Raw genomic sequence first — 10676 nt, 5'->3', positions numbered from 1 at the left:
GCTTTTTCTAAATTATGTGCACGTGTTGTCAAATGAAGATGAAGATGTTTTCTTAAGTTGGTTTCTTAAGTGTTTTATCTATTTGCACGTATTTTGTTGATTTGCATCTGTTGTCATAAGTTGCACGTTGTTTGCACCTGTCCGCCACCGTACTACAAGGTACACTTGCCACTACACCTCAGTGCAGCAGATGGTGGTAATGCACTTCGTTTGCAATCTGCCAAAAAAAAAACTCACCAAAAAAGAAGGGTTCGCTGGCCTTCAGTTCTTCAGTGATTTTTTTTTTTTTTGGCAGTTTGCATTACCTCCACCATCTGCTGGACTTAGGTGTAATGGCAAGTGTACCCTGTAGCCTCGGTCTGGCCGCCTGGTGAATAAGGCGGTCTGGCCTACCGCATTGGGTTCTTCTTCTTCTTCTTCTTCTTCTTCTTCTTCTTCTTCTTCTTCTTCTTCTTCTTCTTCTTCTTCTTCTTCTTCTTCTTCTTCTTCTTCTTCTTCTTCTTCTTCTTCTTCTTCTTCTTCTTCTTCTTCTTCTTCTTCTTCTTCTTCTTCTTCTTCTTCTTCTTCTTCTTCTTCTTCTTCTTCTTCTTCTTCTTCTTCTTCCCGACTTGAGCTTCCAAAGATTCAGGAAGTCATTCATTTTCAATGGAAGCCGGCTTCTCTTAGCTGCAAGAAGCAGCAAATCCGTCGGCATCGCGTTTTGGGTGTCTTGAGCGTCAAGCAGAAAGTTGAAAGTCAGTCAGCTTTATGGTAATGAGCTATGACGCGGTTCAACGACCAGCAACCAATCGAATAGACGGCCTTTAAATAAAGATAGAACATGATCGAACGTAAAATGCTGTCACATCAGAGCGGCCAAAGTGTCCAAAAGCTTCCCTGTACTTTTTTGATAGGGCGACCAGAGCTTCTTTGGAAGCTCAAGTCGGCGACGGTGTGTACGTACAGTTACCGCCACCACTGGACTGGAGTGAGGAACAGGATTGACTATTCTGTACTGACAAACAAACAAATAAAATAAAGTTTATATCATTTCACTTTCACTGCCATCATAACCATTCCTCACTTAAAGGTTGTATCAGCAATGGCGAGGTAACGTCACTTCTGTTGACGTTCAAACAAAACAGAGAGCTAGCTTGCTACTCCCTCCCCCTCCCTCCTGTGCAATTGAAACTCTCCTGAACGCGCATTTCATCGGTTATTGATTGGAACACTTTATTTTGCCTTTGAGTGGTTGGCAACACTTGTTGTTAGCAATTGTTTTTGTGTGCAGATCTCAGAGCCTAAGCTGCCTATAGAGACGCGTTTTGACGGTCTGCTTATGGGGCGGGCAGCTAGTGGATCGTTAGGACAGATTAGATAAATGCGATCATATATGTTTGGGCCTGCAATCGCTGATACTACCTTTAACTCTAACTTCCTTTTCTTTCTCTACCTCCACACCTGTGTACCTTTAGGCAGGGGCGCAGCTACCCATTTTTTGAGGGGTAACAAATTGGCCCCAAAAAAAAAAACACAAACAAGTAAAGTAAATCAAGGCCAATAATTTACACTACTAGGTTATTATCACTATTATTTTTTAAGAAATTCTACCAATTTGAACTTAACCGAAGTATTGTTAAATGGTGCATTGTCACTTTAAGCGAGTCTAAACGGTTCTCATAATGTCCTTTTACCAGCTGTTGCTCACAAAGGATAAGGCTGATCCAACTCTAGCCTTTGTTTGCCACATTGACAGCACAATATTAAGCTATTAATATTAGGATTGTTAGGAAATGGAAACATGTAATGAGTTGTTGCTAGCGTGACATTTCTGTTTGCAGTTTGCCATTAAATGTTCAGTATGAGCATGGTAGCCACCTCGCTATCTTAATGGAATAGGTTATATTTCAATCGGCATATGCTTAGCAAACGCTAGTTAGTCTGGTAACATGAATAACATGAACATGAAACATGTCCCTCCAAGCACAGACGTCACATTTTAAATCCTACCTGTTGCTTTTCACCATCCACTTATTCAACTGCTGTCGCATCCCATCTTGACATGCCATCTCATTTTCCCTTTCTTTTTCTATTTTTAGCCCCGACAGCTTTTATCGTTATCCATCTTTTCAATGATTAAAACTCACTACTTTGTAGGCTACCTGCTCACTCAGTGCTCACAGCGCCCCACTCCCTTTTCTATGTCAAAATTCTATGATGGAATCTTATGTGAGAGGGCGCCTACTCTAGCCTGTTAGTCCTCTAAAATGTTATTTAACATTGAGGAAATGCAGAAATTTAGAAATTCAGATTTAGAAACCTACACCAGTAGCTACATATATATATATATATATATATATATATATATATATATATATATATATATATATATATATATATATATATATGTGTTTTTTACCATGGCTTTTGCCCCCCGCGGTGATAAGCCCTATGGCCACTTTTATAGCGCATGGCCACTTTTTGCGTCACTGTTTATAGGCAACCCGATAGTGATCACTACCCACTGTGTTCCCTTAGTACCTCCCATTCACAGTTGTCTACCACATTTCTAGTACCAAAGGTTAAGTCTATTGCTGACTCTGTCCCCCTAGACACATCTATACTTGTACCAGATCCATCGTTAAGACAGACTAGTTCTTCCTCTTCTATAAATCCTTCCAGCACACTCTCATTTACGTCATCCTTATCACCCCATAAAGTGCTATGTGCATTAAAATCACCACACCAAATGATTCCAAATCTTTCCAAATTTCCTCCAGCTGGCTGCTTTCTAACTGTTACTGTTTACATGGGTTGTAAAAATGTATAACTTTGATATTGCCCTCTTTTGCCCACACTTCCACAGTGACATTCCAATTATCCTCCTTTTTTAATTTCTCTGTACTGCAGCCCTCTCTGTATAAATGTTATAACCCCTCCACCTTTACCATTCTCTTGGTCCCTTCTTACTGCATTATACCCTATTATGATCAAATCTAGTCTGGGAATTAACCATGTTTCCTGAACACAGATAATATTGGGCTTCTCCTCCTCCACATATTTCTTAAACTCCTGGCCATTCGCAATTAAGCTCCTGGCATTTCACTGGAGTATTGTTAACACCATTAAGAGGATCCAACCCATGACTGTGATTGTTGAGTTTCCTCAAGGGTTCCTCTAATATTTCCCCACTGCATCCAGATACTTCTCAGCAGTTTTTACTATAATCTTAATCCTTTCAGTGCTACTAGCCGTCTAAGCTGAGCAATTATTAATTTCTGCTATGAAAAGCACAAAGCCCATTTTGCTCACTATCAAAGTTTCTCCCTGAATCCAGTCACACTTTACACATCCGTCATTGTCTTTACTCTTGTTCACTGTAGTTGGTGACTCTTTTGGTACTTTCTTGGCTGCTTCTGCATACGTGATTCCTTGACACACTTCTGCACTTCTTGCATTCGCTTGTGCACCTCGTACCCACCATACACAACACTATATATAAGTATATATACTCTTTGGATCCCGTGAGGGAAATTTGGTCTCTGCATTTATCCCAATCCGTGAATTAGTGAAACACACTCAGCACACAGTGAGGTGAAGCACACACTAATCCCGGCGCAGTGAGCTGCCTGCAACAACAGTGGCGCTCGGGGAGCAGTGAGGGGGACACTTGCTCAAGGGCACTTCAGCTGTGCCTACTGGTCGGGGTTCGAACCGGCAACCCTCCGGTTACAAGTCCGAAGCGTTTACACGACACCGCTGGGTGGATTTTCTCTTACCGCTTTCACACCTTTAACGACTCTGGCAAGAAAAAAACCTCGTGTCTACACACAGAGGTGTAACCGGCTAAATGTGCTGTAGTGCATATGCCAGACCAGTCGATGGCGCCGCTGTGCAGAAGCTTCACGATGATTTCGCGTGAATCGCGTAGAAGAAAACATTGTTGAAACAGTTTGTTAAAGGTGCCATGTGTAATGTCTGTCAAAAAATCAATTCATACTCCACATTCCATAAAAGATGGGGCAGTATACCTCCAGAAAGTGAGTTGGTCTACCCCAGAGTAACAACCGAGACACGTGTATTGCAGTTTGGCTGGCGGTTATGTTGCCCGCATACCGCCTCCCATGGCCGAAACTGGTATTATGACACCTGTCGGGCTGTGGCTAGTAATTTAGCATGCTAATTCAGGTTGATATCTCTGCAGCACTATACCTTGTCATTTTTTCAATGACATCATCGCCCTTATTTCTTCTCATTCTTTTGATGCGTGTAGCTTATTTTTTGGATATTTTTACTTCAATTCTTACACATGGCACCTTTAAGCCAGAGAATGTCTAATAAGTGCTCTGGTTAAGCAGTCGCATGAAATAAGGAGACTACAGACAATTCGGTTTTCAATTTAACTGTTAAACTAATAAAGTTCATTTTCAAGGTATGTGACTGCTATGTGAAATTTCAAATGCTTAGCCTACGCATTGCATTAGGTCTGAGCACCACTGGAGAAAACACTAACATGCAGTAAGCTAATGTTTAACTAAGTTAAGCTAACGTGTGCTTCTAACTTAGCCACTAAAGGCTGATAGGCTACATTGTGCACATAAATCATGACAGGGGAAAGAAAAACATTTTAATATGATAAATAAATGGTTTGGTTTGTTTTGACAAGCAACATGTCAGGTCGAGTGCGTGGCTGAGTTGAGAGGTGGGGCTATGTCGTCATAAAGTTGCCGGCTTCGCATTACCTAGGCGCCTCTACCGCAAAAGTTAGCCGGGCGGTTTCAAAAGTTCCCACCGGAAGCCGGTTTCAAAAGCTGTCGGTTTCTGTCTCCTAAACTGCTGGCGTCGTGTACATGCAAGGCGTAACCGTTAACAAAACCTCACCGGTTTCACAAAAACCGGCGTCGTGTGCACGGCCCCTAAGGGGAAGAGGAGAGATAGACTTCTCTGCTTAGTCTGTCTGCCTCTCCACCCTCTCCATGTCCATGGTTTTTGAGTACTGACTGACCATTACTGTTTACTACTGTTTTACTAATGTACACAGCCTAATGTTTTCACTACTGTTTTACTGCTACACTGTTTTTCATGCTATATTAGCACACATGATCAATGGCTGCGTTCAGGCTTCTGATACAATACTGAATGCAAATGATTTTTTATATTTGCACTCACACCTTCCATTGACTCCTTCTCAGGGATTCCTTTTATTACTCCCCTGGTATTGCTCCTCTGACTCTTTGAACACCCACACCCTTTACTTTCTATCCATTTAATGCATTTACCTCACATTTAGGCGTGTAAACTGTGTTGCGTGGACCAGAATCGTTTTGCACTGGACACTGGACCCACTGGCAAGGCTACTGTTATGCACATTCTTACAGTGCATATCATCAGCATGTAGAACCATGATGCATTATATTTTCTGCGTCAGTATGTGAAGTGGTGATTTCTTGTCATTTTAACACACACTATGGCGAAACAATAATGATTCTCAACATCCAACATACTCCAATACGATGGCCAATAAGTGTAAAAGCACAACAAATTACAAAAACACATGCAAATACACAAATGGAAAAAATGCATGCATATGTAAATATAGGCTACATAATTATATGCATATTAAACATCAATTTTAAAACAGAACCAGCATAAGAAATGCTGCAAATACACACAACACAACCACATATATAAACACACAGTAAATACAGAAACCAAAAACACAACCTCCCTGAAAACAAATACAACAGCAGAACTAATAGAAGTGATCCATGGGGAACACTTCACACTGGGTCTATTTAACTGGACCATACCCGAGTGCGATTACTCCCCTAGCCCTGACCCAGCTGGTCTCTGTTCACATTACATATTTATTTGCAGACCGTGGGTCCGTTTATGTCATAAACACTAGCACACTTGCATTTGTTTTCTTTTATTTTGTGTGTGCTTTGTACTTTTGTGCTGACTTTTTGTTTCTGGTTCTATACTTGCAGCATATTTATATGTTGCCCACAAAGTGATTGTTGGGTCTGCTCCCACTTCCTTAAGTGCTAAGGCTTATGTTAGGCTACCCCTCGACCACTGCGTTCCTACAAGGAACAACATCTGGCACTGCAGTCTCTACAGACATGGCCATCCAGACTATTTTCATTTGTTGTTCCCCATTGGTGGAATGACTTACAAAGCATTATCATAGCAGGGGAATCCCTGTCTGTCTTCAAGAAGCTCTTGAAGACCCAGCTCTTCCGATAGTATCTCCTCTACTAACACATCTAACAACCCAACACACCAAACTCGCTATGCAGGTAGCTTCTTCCCTCCTTTCCTATTCCTCACTTTGACTACTTAAACTAAAAAAAAAACTAAAAACAGCAGCCAGGCAGCTACAGTGCTCCACTCTGGGGGCATGTTCGTGGGCCCCCATGTTCTTGCCTGCAGAGTGTAGCGCTGTAGCAGCTGGCTGCAGCAACTCAAGCTAGGTAAAACCGGTTGTTTTTCTTTATTCTTGGTGACCTTGAGAAACTGAAAATGTTTGAGAAACTGAAATGTCTACATTACAAATAGCTGGACTTCTCCTTTAATATTTATTGTAGTAGTATTTAATGTTACCCAGGGTTTCCTTTGCAATGTAGCTGTTATTCCTTATTTTCTAAGTCACTTTGGAGAAAACTTGACAAATTGACAAAAAACACACATAAATTAATAAAACATCTTCAATTGCAAAAAAACAACCAAATATAAATTTACCAGATATCTGCTAAATGAATACATGTATTTGGTTGTTTTGTGCATTTGCAGTGTTTATCAAATGCTGCACATGTGTTATGAAGTTGAAGATGTTGTCTTATGTGTGTTTTTTGTCAATTTGCATGTGTTTTTGGAATTTCTGGTGTGTTTGCACTTGTTGACAAAAAATAAGTAACTATAATCAACCCAGATTACAGAAAAAAATGTGTAATCAGATTATAGTTACATTGTTGGGGATTACTTGATTACATTTCATCATGCAAACAATGCAACTTTTTTATGATAGCCTAGCTAATGTTTTCATTTGACAAGCAGCCCATTTGTTTGTCCACTAGATGTCATTATCATCCATTTTCCTGTATAATTTCTTGACAAGAAAAAGGTTCAAATCAAACCCAAAGATGGGCGAGCCATCAACGTCGACCGACAGACCCGTTCCAGTCGGAAAAATGTGTCCAGCACTTGGCAATATCGCTGAGAACTTTGAATTAAACACAGTGGAAAATAAGAATGTGTATGTCATGTGCAAATTGTGTTTTGGGTAATCCAATTGTTAATCTGACCCAACCCTGGCCACCTGTATTCCAAGGTTAACAGATTAGATGATTCCAAGAAAACACATTTATTAGACAATAAAGAATAGGCCTAGTTCAGGAGTTCTAAATGGATACACTCTGGGTTCCTGTCTGGAACAAAGCAAGCGGGTAGGCTATTCTAAAAATGAGGTTTCGCAAATACTCTTAGTGTAGACTATCCCTGATTTCTGGGTTGATTCATGCCGAGATTTAGCCTGGAAATCCAGACCCAAATTCAAAAGTCTGGCTATGAGTAATCAAAAATGGGCAAACTTGAGGGGCAGCTCGGCTCCACAGGCATAGGTGTTGAGCATCAACAGAGTAACTCGCTGAGCAAATTCAAATTGTGCTCTTGCGAGAACTCCAGGGTAGCCGAGATTTGAAACGCTGAGATTTTGTTTCCATTACAGCTGATCTGAGTTCAGTCAACATCAAATTTGTTCACTCTGAGTTTAGGGCATACAGTATGCACAATGATGACCTTTGAAAAGCCATCATCAGTGAACTCAGATAGACACCATGCCATCCGATGGCAAAACCTTTGCCCCACTTTTTAGCCTATCACTCCGTTCTAGAAGTTCTAATATGCAAAAAAATGCAAAACAGTTGCAAACTTCTGAAGCTAGTGGTCATCTGAACATTATTAAATATTTGTTATTTAATTATTTGTGTATATAATTATTTGTGCTATGGTTTTGTAAATCAACTCAATTATATTTCCTGAACAGTGACTTGAACATTCGGCCTACTTAGGCTACATCCCTAATTGCACAAACATCTAATTTTACAGCAGAGGCCACATGCAAAACCAACAGTATAGGCTATTTTAAGCCGATAGGCTATTTTGTCGTCAAAGTCAGTGACTTTGAATGCAGTAGCCTAGCCTAGGCTCATTTAACATAACATAGGATCCAATCAACCATTTAAAGTGCAGACGTAATAGGCTAGCCCAGGTTCCCAAACTTTTCCACGACAAGGCCCCCCAAATACCACTAGGTTCTGGCCAAGGACCCCCGTGATGTGTTATTAAACCCATTGAGAATACTACGGCAAATGTAAAAATACATTAAGCTAATCCTAATAATTATTTTAGCCACAAGCACTTCGCGATGGAGCATACAGTGTGTAAAAATTGTATTTGGGACTCTCTTCTGTATGAGAGCTATCACTCTACTATTATTCCCAGTCATTATCATGGAAAATATAATGTTCAGATATGCGACACAATATAATGGCATTGTATAACAACCCTCATAGTAATGTATACCCCCACTTTGAAAACCACTGGGCTAGCCTACCGTTAAACGCCAATTTAGGCTTTCAGTTTTTGTCAGCCCCAAGAGAACCTAGATATACATGCGAACTCTCCCTCGACTTAGGCTACTAAACTTAATTCCTAGGCCTAGCCAAACCTAGGCTACTGCAGACCATTGCTCACTGTCAGCAATCCAAGAGCAGAGGCTACAGGCATGGCATATGACTCTTCAATCATTACATCCACTGTAGATCAGTTGACAATGACATCGTTCACCGGCACAGCCTTTCAGAAGTTTGGACCTGTGCAAGGACATCTTTGAACAGCTTTCTAGATAAAAAAAATGCGAGCAAGCAAAACTCCAGCATTGCAGACACAACAGCAACGGAGTCATATGGCTACGTCATGTGATCTCAGGGTCATATGACATTCTCTCATAGCCTACACATGTGACTCCCGCGACTTTTCAGAATGGAGTTGGGACGGAAGGGCTGACTAGTAGGAGTTACCAGAGGACTCCGAGACGAAGGACTCTAAAACCTGCGCACACCCGCGGCAGTAGGCTACACCTGAGTTCGGGAAGGGTCCATAGGCTGCTACCGCTGGAGCCGAAAATCAGTGAGTGAGTTTTTTTAAACCTCGATTTGATCATGATGCGTTTGCACGGTTTCATTTTTAGCTTGATGTTTATTGCAACAGATCTAGGAAAGTAACTGGCTTGGGAAACAGATCCTGACACTTCACATAGCTACACTTATGACAAATCTGTGTTTATGGACCTCTACCGACAGCGCTGTAAAATGTATTCTCAAGCTAACATGCTTAAAAGGAAGTTTTCTATGTCCTCTAACTCTGTGAAGTGCTCCCTGTTTAGAACATATAACAACACTATATACTGCTCAATTGTGGTCTAACTATAAGAAAAAGAGTATGCATAGGCTTTAGGTAGCATACAATCAGTCAAATAATTGAAGCCCTAGTCAGCCCTCTGAAAAGCTGTTATAGATTCACTTCTAGGTTAAGAAGGCATTGGTGCAATTGCCTGTATGTCCTATAGGCTAATATGTGATTTCCTATGTATTTTGTCCTCCTTTTACACTATTTATTATGATATGGACCTGTGTCTGCAATAAAGCTTTATATGGAAAGGCCAATGCAGAAAACAGTTCCTTAATGACCGATATCAGGGCCAGAACAGTACCGATAGCTCGGTGGTGATATCGCCTCTTTTCAACTTCTGTATTTTACGAAGGTTGAAGTTGATCGTAATCAAGAGGCCACAGACATGACAAAGCAACCTGCAGATAGGCTACATACACTCATCTTGCCTTGCTTGTGACATTGGCCTTGAAATAGAGCGGCAGTACACGAATAATGGTGATGATGATGATGGAGCTGATTTTGTTGACGATTTCAGTCTAATGATCTAACCGGCTCCTCTTTTTGTGAGGCTGCAGTCACAAACAGACTCGCTTACTCTGTAGCTTACTCTATATTCTTATGATTGAATGGCACACATCAGGATGCAGAAATATAAGATTCATTGAGAGGAGTTGAGACTAATTCTGCTCATATATAGGCAGTAGCAGTTATAGACAGACAGACATCAAGACAGACAGACACATGATGCAAGACAGACCAAAGCAGAGACAGACAGACAGACAGGCAGACAGACAGAGAGATGAGCAGATTAGTAGGAATACCTAAACAGACGGACGGACGGATGGACAGACCATGTTCTGCTGCTCTGCCGAGGCGCCCTATGTGTTTTTCTTATGAAGTCCCCTCCCAGATAGCAAAATGGCATTGATTCAACGTTGAAAGGATTCGTTGAATCTGCACTGAACTCCGATGTTGTTTCCACGTTGAATGCGCTCGATGAGATTGCCGTTGAAACAACGTCACCATTTCAATCACCCGAAACGTGGATTCAACGTTGATTCAACCACATGTGATTGCCGTTGAAATTACATTGAAATTTTAATGATAATCAAACGTTGATCCAACACTGATTGTCATCATTCAATGGTACTATTATTGAAATTTGGTTGATTCAACATTGAAAACGTCTCCTAAACATTACATGCTTTCTCTAGCATTAGCCCTTCCAGGGTGGCCAGAGG

The 10676-nt window shown here is 41.0% G+C and overlaps 1 protein-coding gene across 2 annotated transcripts in view; it reads left to right on the top strand.

Moving 5' to 3' along the window:
* The first annotated feature begins 9016 nt into the window (after positions 1-9016).
* LOC125299870 (alpha-N-acetylgalactosaminidase-like) overlaps positions 9017-10676 on the top strand; it is a 14055-nt gene continuing 12395 nt past the window's right edge. Inside the window, exon 1 of one of the 2 annotated variants that reach the window (XM_048251358.1) lies at positions 9017-9171. The gene's annotated coding sequence lies outside the window, so the exon portion shown is untranslated. Of the gene's footprint in view, positions 9176-10676 lie in introns of both variants that reach the window. The other variant, XM_048251359.1, reaches the window with a different exon arrangement.

Source organism: Alosa alosa, chromosome 8 (assembly GCF_017589495.1).
Source record: "Alosa alosa isolate M-15738 ecotype Scorff River chromosome 8, AALO_Geno_1.1, whole genome shotgun sequence".
NCBI classification, from domain to species: domain Eukaryota; kingdom Metazoa; phylum Chordata; class Actinopteri; order Clupeiformes; family Clupeidae; genus Alosa; species Alosa alosa.
The sequence above is the reverse complement of the archived record's forward strand: the minus strand, read 5'-3'. Positions and strand labels throughout refer to the sequence as shown.